The 13,524-nt window shown below is 37.2% G+C and overlaps 1 protein-coding gene across 3 annotated transcripts in view; it reads left to right on the top strand.

Moving 5' to 3' along the window:
- The window catches only part of MLO4 (Seven transmembrane MLO family protein), a 457,964-nt gene that overhangs the window by 309,314 nt on the left and 135,126 nt on the right, over window positions 1-13,524 (top strand). The window lies entirely within an intron of this gene.

Raw genomic sequence — 13,524 nt, 5'->3', positions numbered from 1 at the left:
CTTACAGCAGAGACACTAGAGGTGCACAAGCCATGGGAGTACAACCACCTACATCATGTGGGGAAGCCGACAGAATCTGGGCACCAGATCTCCTAAAAAGTAGCAAGCAGGACAAGGACAATTAGAGGGTGAGACCAGGGGGCACTTTTGTTGGTGGAGGTTGAGCATGATGCTAAGAGCCCACATGATGGTGAGGAGCACATCAATTTACTCGGTGTGGTGCAAGAGTCACCATTATTCGAGACCTCTTTGATAGCCCCAATTGACACCTTGGTGGAGAGGATAGAGCCTACACACATAGAGCCATCCATTGAGGAGGAGCCACCCATGGATGAGATGTCGATAGTTGTTGAGGTATCCAGAGCTGTGATTGAGTCTGCAGGTGATAGATACCCATGACAGTTTCATCAATTCCAAGCTGGCCTTCTAGCATTGAGAGAGAAGGTCACCACAGTACGAGAGGCCATTCTACAGCAAAACGAGGAGCTGGAGGGCATGAGAGTGGTTTGTGCCAAGTCAACGACCAAACTGACTCACATTGGGGAACAATTGGATTCCCTAATGGTACCACTAGAGTGCACTTTAGAGCATCAGAGAAGCCCTCTTCAGACATACATAGATGGGGCTTGTAGCGTTAGTAGTTTGCCTCTGCACCTTGGAGGGAGAGAGGCAAAGCCACTTTGACATATTTTATGTGTTGACCAGGCTGATGAGATGAGGCGACATGAGCAATGTAGGGTGCAACATTCGCCAGATGGAGGGCTTGTCCTACGTATGAGAGTTTGTATATTCAATCCCTCTCTTGGGGTTGGATGGCGAGAGATTCTGAGTTGGTACCCGGTGCAGTGGGCTATGGAGATGGTAGTGGATTGACATGAAGCTCAGCAGGAGCTTTCATGCATTGGGGATACCAGAAGCCCAGATTGGCATTGGGATCCAGGTGGGACTACTTATCATTTCCCGGATTACCAGTTTACTACGAATGTGGTGGTGTAGTTGGCCTAGCGGTTGAGCACACACATTCGCTAGGGGAGTTTTGGCTAGTACCAACAGCCAACCAGTTTTTGGATAGGCTCCTTGGGTTGTCTTGGTATGACAGTTGTGCATGGGATCACACGACGATCATCATACTCTAGCAGGAGTTTGTCGGAGGAGGTGGCACCGATAGGCCACTTGACAGTTCCTTGTATGGAGCTGGGGATTCTTCACATTTGTGTGGGGCATGGAGGACATGGAGGAGCAGAGTAGTGGTGGTATTGTTACTGGCAATGTTGCACGAAGCGGAGACGTTTTTTGAATGCAGGGACACGGAAGCGTCATTTCCCAAAAATCTAGGAAGCGAAGCGTCTGCTATATATATATATTTATATTTATATTTTTTTGCATTTATACTCAAAACAAACATCCCAAATACCAAATTAGTTGTAGAAGACATGAAAACATGCATATTTTTGCATAAATCAAGATAGATATAACATCCATTGTACATTAATGATTAATTATTCGAGCATCAACCATTTAGATGCATCAACCATCTAGAATCTAGATTCTTCTCCTCTTGTCTAGCCTTTGCCTCTACCTCGATTGTCTAGGGATATTAGTCAACATTGCCCAATTTTGATCAAACTACCTAATTCAAGACTTAAAATATGGTAGAAAAAGCTTAACATGCTTGATCGATGATTTTGACTTGATTGAAAGGTAATTTTTTGGTAAGGGCGTGCTGCGTGACAAAGGAGTTCAACAATTAACACCACCAACACTAGGGTACATATAGGGTTTGATGCTCTTGATTAAATGCTAATCGCATACCTTCATACTTGATATAATCTAATGAAATGTCACAATCCCATTGATCCTGAATTCTTGAAAACTGTTAAGTCTGCTGAATTTTGAATAGGATATGAAATTCTATTTTCTCCATATGAAGTCCAATGAGGCTGGAACCACTCTCAAACATCTTGAGTCATTTCATGGTAATGTTAAAAATTTAAGTAAAAAGATGAAAATGAAAAATAAAGGAGAATGTCACTTTTATTTCAAGGATTTAACATTACCATGAGGGAGCATCTGCTATATTTATATTTTTTTGCCTTATTCCTCACCCTAACCCAAGGTGGACCCACCGCCAACAAGCAAACTCACCTAAAATTAAAAAAAAATTGAAAAAAAAACGATTTTCTAAACAGCGTGAAGCTTTTCCAGAATCGTATGGAAGCGTACGGAAGTGCCACGCTTCCGATGCCCGAAGCGTCGTACGAAGCGCGCTTCGGAGGCTTGGAAGCGACGCTTCCATACCATGCTTCCGAATTTCGGAAGCGCGCATCCAGCGAAACTTCCTAGGCGCTTCCGTACGGGACGCGCTTCGGGGCTTGGAACCGAGAGGGTGGGCGCTTCGTGCAACATTGGTTACTGGTACCTAGGGAGATTCACTTCTTGGGTTTTGTTGACCCTACCGCCTACACCTACCTACAAGTTAGTGAGAAAAGCCTTCAACCCCACAAGGTGTGGTTGGTGGCAGGGAACTCAGAGACGGGGCTGTCAAACTAATCCCAGCTCTCTCCGTTTGAGCTATCTCCTATGTTAGCTAAGGGGGGTGGTCCCTGATAAAAAGTTAAGTTAAAAATATGAGAGTTTCTAGGAGAATTGTTAGAGTTAAGTAGATTATTTCTTCAAGATTTATAAGCAAAAACCGATATGAGCAATTACCATCAATACATAAGATAAGCATGAAATACATTAACAACCAGTGCCTTCAAAGTATTTTCTCTTTAAGAAATGAAATTGTATTTGCTTAAAATGAAGTGAAATGCTTTCAAATGGAAAGCCAAAGTAATCCTAAAAAGTGAAACAATAAATTTTAGCACAAGATATTATAAATGCTTTTAAGATGAACAAGTCTATAAATCAAAGCATGGAAACTATCTTGCTCAAAAGGATACAAAAAGAACTCAAATGTTAGACCAAGTTGCAATTAAGTTTGCAACCCAAGATAATAGTACTTGAAAGTGAAATCAACCATTCATGACAATATGCAATTAAACCAAAAGATAAGGCAATTTCCAAGTACAAGAAAATTAAACTTGCTGCAAAATTAAAAGAGATTACAATGTTTGCATCCAAAGTGCCTCTTGAAATAAGTTTTGCATGTGAGACTTTAAACCATCAAGATAGCAAGAAATTTAAGAACTATGCAAACAAAGAAAATGTGATGGAATGTTGTTCTTGGTTCATTTTATTAATTAGTGCTAAGGCATAGTTACAATTGAACTGTAATCCTCAGACCTCATCCTCGCCCAAATATTTGGATCTCACAATGAGGAGTCAATAGAGATAGAGGGTCCCTAAAAGTTTATTCAACCAACTTAAGTTGGAGGTAAGTTTTAGTGATAGTTGGAGCATGCAAATAAATTAACTAAACAATGAGAATTAACTTCTAATTGAAATGTACTTGCTTGACATGAAATAAAATGTTACTTTAAAGAGAAAATTTGTCCAAATACTTTATGCATGTAGAATGTGTTTATTGGTGAAGCACAAGTAAACTTAGAACTATGTTCAAGCCAAATAAGATCAAGTACAAAGTGCTTGGATGCAAAAAATCTAAACTTGTTACGGATTTAAAATATATAGTAAATTAAATTAAAGTGCATGCAAAATGAGTATGATGTATATTGTGTTAATATTTCAATTAGATGATATGTATGCAAAATGAAATAAACCAACAAAGTCAAACCGCCAAGCCTCTCCAAAAGGTGGAGAGATATGGATACCAATGAGTAAAACCCACGCTCCCAAAATGAAAAATTTTATTAGTTGTTACGAGAAGGAAAAGATAATGAAGTCTTCTCCAAAATCCAAGGAAAGTCTTAACAAATTGGCATCAAACCGTAGACCTTTCCTTGCTGAAAATTTCTGCAATTTGAGGCCCACAAAGGCTCAACAAAATGCAGATTTTTTTTTTTTGAAGAGAAGATAAGCCTCCTCTATGGCCATGACCAAGAGAGAGAAAGGTATGGCCAAAATGAACTCGGCCTCCCTCAAGAACACGGCCTTATCCAAGATGAATTCGGCCTAAAGGTGGAAGTAATCACTTAAACTGAGCTCCAAGGTCCTGCATGCAAACAGGTAATTAATTTTCCGATGATGAATCCCGCAAGTAGCTGCAAGAGAACATGTTAGAAACAATCTACAACAACAAATGTTAGCTCAAGATAACTACAAAGTATGTTACAAAATTAATTTACAAGAGGCTAGGCCAAAGAGTGTGAGCAAATTCTCCTCTTTGACTATCCATGACTTAGCTCTTTGAAATAGCCAGATTTTGATAAATGAAGTACAATAGGTAAAAATAATATTTTCCAAGTTTTGTATTTTGATGCAAAAAATAAAATATTTAAGAAACTTGAAAGAATCCCTGTACAGTGTAAGGCACAAATAAGATATATATGAGACTTTGAAATTCAAAATATGCGGGTTCTCCTTGAATATTTTTCAAGAATGGGTTGATTCCTCTGAGAATTTCCCCTCACGTTTGAAAAACTTGACCAAATAATGATTCCTCTACAAAACTTCACCACAAATCATTAAATCGACATGGAATTAAATAAGTGCAGTGGAAAGAATTCCTAGAGATACATCTATTATTCACTGGAAGATTTCGTTTCCTAAAGCAAATAATTAATTCCTATGCTAATATGAGATAGTTGCATACTAAGATAACTTGAAACAAGCATGAAAGAAACAATGACATGAGGAAATAAATAGAAACATACCAACAAGTCAAGAATTTACCACACATGCAAGGAGAAGAACACCATCACGCTTGACCCCAAAGACTGGTGTATTATATTACAAGTAGTGGATACAATCCCACAGAGTCTCCTCAAGCACAATAGCTCGTATTACATGATACAATATGAGAGCATATAGCCTCATTATATAGAGAGTTGGGAGCAAATCACAAGGAAGAATGCATGTGAGAACTGAACTTGGAGCAAATCCCAAGGAAAGATAACTCAAGTTCGATGTGGAGAAGATAGAGACACCAGAGAAAAATTGAATTTCATATGTGCACATCAAGGGAAATAGAATATATGGCATAGCAAACTCATCCATGAGTAAATCCAAGTACCGTGATAACTCCAGTCAACAAATGCAAACCTGAACTAAGTGATGCCACATATGTAGATGATCCCAAGATAGCTCTACGTAGGTCCTCAGGAATTGCGTGATTCCTCCATGTGCAACTTGTAGTCTGGCCATGTGAAACTCGTAATCTTCAATTGTGGAGTGCTAAAGTAGAAGAACTTAAGACAACTGTGAGATGAGGCCCCACCTAATATTCAGTCCAAATATACCATAGAATATTCCTTCAGTGCATGAGCTCCTCTAATAAATTTGATTTTCCACATGTGCAACTGCTGCTTTATCTCTGGGAAATTCAATTTTATGAAATAATGGTATATTTAGGATGCAGTGTGCTTAGTCATCTTCCACATGTCCGTTAACTCAACTCTTTGACTTAGGATAATTTCCAAGTCATTTCCACGTCATTCTGTCACATGGAATAATTTATTACTTTCTATTTTATTTAATTCTAACCTAATTAAAAGCCACAAATTCCACTAAACTTACGAAATGTGGGTTTTGAGGGTCCAAAACACATTATGAACCCCTCAAAGTGTGTCATAGTAGAAAGTTGAGGGTGAGAAGTGTAATTTTTAATACTCATATCCCATACAACTTCTCTAGACTCATTTATTACAATCTAAATACAATTTTATTTGCAATTTTTGACCTGCGGGAAATCTAAAAATTTTAAAAATGACTACTTAGACCTAACCAAATTCCAGGAAATTTGTTGTGTGATCTAGTATGGTAATATACATTGACTCTAGACACTAAGATGTGTTAGGGGCTCAATCTTCAAACCGTCACCCCAACTTTGGGGTAAAAAATGAGTGAAAAAACCCATAAAATTATCAGCCTTTGAAAAAGAAGGGATAATTAACTAGATAAAAAAAACACTCCAAGGTGTACGCATTTGCTAATCAAGTCCCAACATCCTAGGCCTGTTACAGACTCCAAAATCATCATTACTAGTATCACTTATTACAATTCCCCGCAGGGTGTGGAATCTGGGTACAAGAAAGATGATGAGAAGATAGAAGTGGAGTTAAAAAACTCTATTAACTGATGATATCTGATGGTACAAGTGTCCTCTGGATCATCCTTGGGCATGGAGTCTTTCATATAATCATCAGGTGTCATCCCAGTGATCAACATTTGGCTCCATATGGGGATGCATGCTAGATATGAAGTGATAGTGTGCAAGAACCTGCAATCTGCATCCATCGACAATAGACATATATCAGCAGTATCCATTCGAAATATCATCAAATGAAATAATGTACAGAAATGAAGAAAGGGAAATTTATTCTAAGAGCATAAATGACAATCTATTCATGAAATAAAACTAATTAACAAAAATGACATGGGATAAGGTTAGAAATATGATACAAAAAGATACCCCATGGCATCAGATATTTTCTTTGTAGAATAATTTGAGTAGTTGGCCGTTCACAGGTAACTCGAGTGGTTCTCCATCCAAAGTGCTCAAATGGTAGGAATTATGTCCAATTGCTTCCCTAATAATGTATGGTTCAAGCCACAAACTGTCAAGCTTACCATGATTACTTGAATTTTCATTCCTGCGATCCCATAGCAAAACCATATCATGGTTAGAAAACATTATATTCCTAGATGATTTGTCAAAATTTCTTTTTACCTTAGATTGATTTTTACGGCAATGCTTAAAGACTCTCCTTATGGTTTCATCCAATCCTACAATTTGGTCAATCGTACATTGCACAACATCTTTATCAGATGTAGAACTTTGTAGAAATTGGTAAGCTAGTAGCCTCAAATGCATAGGAAGGGTAACATCCAAGCCATAAATTAACTCAAAGGGACTCTTCCCTGTATAACTCTTCTTTGTTATCTTATCAGCCCACAAAGCATATTTAATTTTACTATCCCGTGCTCATTTGTTATCCCCTACTATCTTCTTGATTATTGTTATCAAATTCTTATTACTAGACTTTGCTAAGCCATTACCCTGAGGATAGTAGTTTGATGAATGGGATGAAACAATGCCATACCTAAAGAAAAACGATGAGAATTCAACAGAGCTAAAAGCGTTGGCATTGTAGGTAGTAATCTTGGCAGGGACACCAAAAGGAGTGATAATCTTATCTTCAAGAAAATCTATCACTACTTTGTCAGTGGTGTGTTTTGTAGGTGTTGACCACTACCGGTCAACTACCCATAGCAGTACACCCCCTTTTCATTGCAAAAAGGGTAGCGCTTGATCGACATGTCCGTGCCATTCTACAGTCATCGACAACTTGATCAATTTATGTTGTAAACCCAGTCTGCATGTATAAATTGTAAATAATCTTAGCAGATATGAGTCATGTCTGTAAATTGCCTAGGTGGACCTAATTTTCTAAGTGATAATCTACGTTCCGGAAGGTTTTTCGTCTCACCAATCCATGATCGGCAGAGTTTTCCTTCAGCCTAAACCCAAAGCCGAGATGGATTTTGTCATTAGAATCTTAGGAGAATCCTAGTGTGTTAATCTGCTAGATTATAGTTGTGTCGCAGAACTGGGTGGTTTATGAGGGTCTATGTCAAATGGGTTTTCCCCCCTTGGGATGTAAAGTTGTAAAAGTCATGATGTAAAGTGTTTTGAGGGTTAAGAAATGTTTTAGTCCCCTCATAAGTCCTAAGTCCTAGGTCCTAGGTGATTTTCCCAAAAGCTAAGTTCAAGGATCCATTTAAAAATAATTTAAAAAAGAAAAATTAAAAAATAAAAATTAAAAAATAAAAATTAAAAAATTAAAAATTAAAAAATTAAAAAAATAAAAAAAATAAAAAAATAAAAAAATAAAAAATAAAATAAAAAAATATATATAAAAAGTAAAAAACCTAAAAAATAATAAAATAATAATATTTTGAGTAAATAAATGCAGAATTTCAATTTTTTAATACATTAAAATTTCGACGGATGAGATCAAGAGATATCTTGATCCTCATCGACGGTAGAGATCATTTTGACGTGGATCACTTGAACTAGCTGTTGGGAACTTTTCCTTTAAATAGGGTGTTAGGGGTCATTTGAGATCATTCGATCTTGGAGTCTTGTGCTGAAGAAGCTCTCTTGTAAATTTTTCTGATGCTAATAAAGAAAGACTTTGGGGTTAAAATCTTGCTGGTGTTACTCTCTGGAAGTGCTGTGAGCTATTTTATTTTCTGCATATTTTGATTTTCAGCCATTAGTAACAGCTTATTATAGAGTATTGTTGAGCACAGGTATCTTGTTCACTTGCTAGGGTTTGAATGGCATTAGGTTTTCTGAAGTAATGGCAGCTATCTCCATTGCTTTTTGAGATCTAGTACTATTTTCTCTCTCTTTATTGATGGCTGAAGTGAGCTGTGCAGGAAACCCTTATTGAAGAAGATCAGCGGGCGTTTGAGGAAGTTCTCGGCTGAAGCAGCCAACTCCCGCAAGCATTTTTCTTGCAGAGCCCAGCTAGTTTTGATCCTGGGTTGATCATTTAGTTTGTTTGCTGATTTGCATGAGAGATTTCCTAAGTATTTTCACAGTAAAACTGAAGTTCTGAAATATTATTGATGATAACTGACAAATCTGGCTGCTGTAGAGCTATAATTTTGAAATTTTGAACCGGTTTGTAGGGTTTCATTTTAAATCTTTGCATATACTTTCGGGATTTTTGTTTTCCATTTGCAGGTCTGAGATAAAATTCTGGTGGAAAGTTGATTTTTGCAGGGTCGTTGTCTCGCTATCCAAGGGTTTTCAGATTTGGAAAAAGTTTTACATCGGTTTCATTAATAATCAGTTTCTGGGGTTTGAGCATTTTTCCGAGGGTTTCAAAGTCGTTTTTTTTAATCCCCAGGCTATCCGATCTGCCTGTGAGCTGGCAAAGTCTGCAAAATTATTACGCTGCCAGAACCATTACGCAGCTCATCAGCAACTGTTGCCCAGGCATTTTGCGTCCGTTTCCATCTCCTCATTGCTGCAAAACCCTCCCTCACTCGACCTGTATCTCTGCCTTGCTGCCATCAATCATACTCTCATTCCTGCGTGCTACCTAGTCCGAGCTTCATCGACCCTTCACGCAGCAAATTCGTCCAACCTGCAGCACGCCTCTCCCTCAGCACCATTTCGTAGTTATCGATTGTGTGGTTGCTTGCTCAGATCTCACCATCAAAAACCCTGCAAAAAACAAGAGAAGCGTGAATCTTTTGATTCCACCTGCGTCCAGACCCTCACCCGCAGCCTCTTCCGTCGACCTGCGCAGCAACCAAGTGAAATCGTGTGAGTTTCCATCTGATCTGCAGGCGTAGGTAATTTTTTTTTTTTATTCGCGGCTTAGCATTCCTTCTTGTGCGTACGCAGTAGGTATAAACGCATCTTTTGTTTCAGGTTTGAAATATACGTCTATTCTTCAGCCATGGTTATGTTTTGATTTTCTTTTTTTTTATTATTATTTCTTTTATTCTAACGTATGGTTTAGTTTAGGTTTTAGTTTTAGATTATATTCGAATCATTTTAGATTAGATTTTTTTTTGTTAGGATTTAAAAGTTCTATTTAATTAGATTTTAAACTTTATGATATATTTTAGATTTTAGTTTTAAGTTTAGAATTTTAAAAATATAAAAAAAAAATATAAAAATCGATTTTTTTTTAGGATTAGATTTTATTTTAGTTTTGTTTCATTTTAATTTTAAAATCATAAAAATATCCAAAAGCATAAAAGGTTTTAATCCTTAGGTTCTTTCTGGTTTAGATTTGATTTTTGGTTTAGATTAAAGTTTTCTTTTCTTTTATAATAGCTAAAAAAGAAAAGATTTGGATCTTCCTTTTCATTTTATTTGTTTTTTATTCAAAAGAAAAATAAAAAAATAAAAATGAAAATGTTTCTTTTAGTTTAGTTTTATATAGATTTTTTTTTTTTTTTTAATTTCTTTGAAAATATAAAAAATTTTGGAAATATTTTGCCAGTTTGAATTTTAGCCCAGGAATCCGTTACTTTTTATCTCTTTCACTGAGGCTAAATTTTTGATGTGGGGTTAATGTTTATCATTTTTCATGTGGTTAAATATGCTTGAATGATCACTTAAAGATTAGCTATATGAATGTGATCTCTGGTTAACTTTTGAAATTGCGTGGTTGTTTAAAGCATTTATCTTTCGAAATTTTTAATCGCTGGAATATCGTTATTGAGCTTTAATCATTATAAGAACATTGTGGTTTTACTGGATATCTTGCATCGTTCAAGTTATTTGATGATAAATGATTGCTGTACATGGTTTACATCTCTGCAACATCTAGTAAATAATCGTTTAAACATCAAACCCACAAGGCACTGGTCTTTTAACTTAACAAAATCAATTTAGTGCTTGTTTCTTCGTGTCTCCCAACCCAACTGGTCGACAGTTGGTCTTCATCACCTCATAGGGTCTACCCCCCTTAGCCGCGGGAGACAGGCTTAAACGGAGAGATCGGGGATCAGAGTGACAGCCCCCGGTCTGAGCGTTGTCGTGTCAATCTGTGCGACAACATTTTTTGGCGCCGTTGCCGGGGATAGAGTTTTTCTGTCCTTGGTTCTTTCATTTCAAGCTTTTTCGTGTTTCACTTCTTGTTCAGGTGGTGACTCCACTTCATATATTATCTTCAAGAGTGTATACTAGAAGACATCCAAGCAGTCTGTGCAATCCTACTCCTGATCCTGAAAAGGTCCTCAGGGTACGATTACACAAACTCTCTTCTCGTACACTTCTTGTTAACCTTGGACAAGAAGCCCTCTCTGACATTCATTTGCTTTTTAAAGGTCAAGTTAGGCACAACATCATGGATATGTATGCCCCTTGCAATTTTTCTAACATTCCAGGGTATCCCAATGCTATTCCATCAGTTGGGATAGATAAATTGCCTAACTTTCAGGGAGATAATGCTATTAGTGCAAATTCGCATCTAAGAGACTTTAGTATATGGATGGCTAAATATGCAAGGTCTCCTGATTTCGATCATGAAGATGTTAGAATGACTCTTTTCATTTTAACCTTGGGGGGTGATGCTCATGAATGGTTTACTGAAAAACCCCAGAATTCATTTGATTCATTAGAATCGATCATTAATGCATTTAAAGAAAAATATGGAGATAAGAGAGAAGGAAGACACCTCGTAAAAGCTATTAGCCTAATAAAAAAGAGAGAGGATGAAACTGTTGAAGAATTTAATAAAAGGTTTAATGGTATTGTTAGAGAATTACCTCAAGACTATAAACCTACAAACAAAACTCTCCAAGATTTTTACATTGATGCCTTTAGTCCTGAGCCATCTTATGAACTAAGGCGTGCTAAACTTAATGATTATAGAGATTTCCAAGCCTTAGCTATAGAGCTTGAAAAGGACAAGGCCGCATTTGGGAAGTCTGAGATCCCAGGTTTCGATAGGGCTGCTACGAAACAAAAGGAACCTAAAGCGAAAGCAGTTCAAGAACCTGAAAGTGAGCTTGTTCTCAAATTACTTCAAAAAATTGAAACTATGGAAATTAATCATAATCAGGAGATAACCACTTTGCAGAATAGGTTGATCCAAATGGAAAGAGCGCAAACGCAGAATTTTCAACCTCAAAATAATAATAATAGAAATAACAATTGGCAAAGGAAGGGTCAATCTAGTGAGCAGAGACCTCCTAATCCGCTAAGTAATTTGGTTGATAATGCTCCTCCTTATTGTCGGGTTTGTGATGCTCTTCATGAAGAGGTCACTTGTCCCATCGTTAGAAGAATTTTAGATAATGGAATGTTTGGAACAGGTGATCAAATAAATGTAGTAGGCAGCAAGTTTCCTTTGTCTATGGATGATAGGATAGAGGTCAAGGAAAAGAGTCGTGATGTTGTGAATCCTTCATCAGCTTTTAGTATAAATAACTTTGAAAATGGAGATGATGTTTTGGCTAGGTTATATGGTGAAAAACCCTCTCCCGAACAAATCTTGGAAATTGCTAGAGATAAGGGTTTGACCTATCAGAGAAGGGATAAAGATCAAAGCGGGAATCAAATTCCCCCTCGAACTTTTAACCCTGGTGTAAACTCTGGAATAGATGTCGATTTGGGAAGTTGGTTTAACAATGCAAAAATCTGGGTTCTTGTCTCCGAGATTGCTAAAATCCCTTCCCAAAGAGACAAGTTACTAAAAGCGATTCAAGGTCCTCAAGTCAATACTTCTCAACAGAAGACTCGGGAAGTTGACTATCATGATGCTCCCATATATCTGCAAAGCTTAGATGCTGATAACAAAGATCACCAGCCTTTCTTTATCACCTTATTAGTTAATGGGTATAAATTGAATAATTGCATGTTGGATTCTGGTGCTTCAGCTTGTGTTATGACTAAAAGGGTCATGGAACAGCTTAACTTAAGAGTTTCTAGACCCTACTATAACATATGCACCATGGATTCTAAGAAAATCGAAGTACATGGTTTAATCAAAGATTTGCAAGTTCATCTTTCAGTTTACCCAGACATCATGGTTGTCATGGATATTGTTGTTGTGGATGTGCCTGATGCCTGGGGTATGCTGTTATCTAGAAAGTGGGCCTCTGATCTAGGAGGAAGTATTCAAATGAATTGGTCATATGCTATGATTCCTTCTCCTAGGGGTGATGGTTTTGTAAGACTAAATAGAGAGCCTAAAAGAAAATTTCATGTTGAAGATCCTAAGAGACCTCACAACGAAATAATCAAGGAGCAATCTGACATTGGGAACTATGCCATCATGTCTAATTTTATAATTCCTCCCGATGATAAGATTAGGGATCTCAAGGGTAAAGTTTGGTATATGTACTTCGATGGTGCATCGTCTAGGCATGGTAAAGGTGCTGGAATAGTGCTTAAATCTCCCCTTGGTCACATTTTCAAGTTTGCCTATCGATTAGAATTTGAAGCAACCAACAATGTCGCTGAATATGAGGCTATATTGTTGGGGCTTGAGTTGGCCAAGTCTTTGAAGGTTAAATTGCTTAGCATTAAGGGGGATTCTGATTTAGTTATCATGCAGCTTAAAAATAAATTCACATGCAGAAATCAAAGATTAAGAAATTATCGAAATGCTGTGTGGGATACTATGGAGCATTTTGATGCCCTTGACCTCGAAGCAATTCCAAGAGAGCAAAATAGTTTGGCAGACGAACTTGCCGTAGCTACTACTACTTTCCAGTTATCTGATGAGCTAATTGAAGATAAGATCAAAATGGAAGTAATATTCAGACCATCTGTTCCAGATAACTTAGAGCATTGGCAGGTCTTCAATGATGAAAAGCAAGTCATTCGTTTTCTTAATAGTTTGGATGAGTTTGAGGATTTCCGGATAGTTTCTGAGGAGGATGGATCTTTAAATCATGAGCATATCATAAATCCTACTCCTAGGA

Source organism: Pinus tabuliformis, chromosome Q, assembly GCF_031772625.1.
Source record: "Pinus tabuliformis cultivar Carrire ecotype Pingquan chromosome Q, CPIR1, whole genome shotgun sequence".
NCBI classification, from domain to species: domain Eukaryota; kingdom Viridiplantae; phylum Streptophyta; class Pinopsida; order Pinales; family Pinaceae; genus Pinus; species Pinus tabuliformis.
This window is presented reverse-complemented; position numbering and strand designations above follow the sequence as displayed.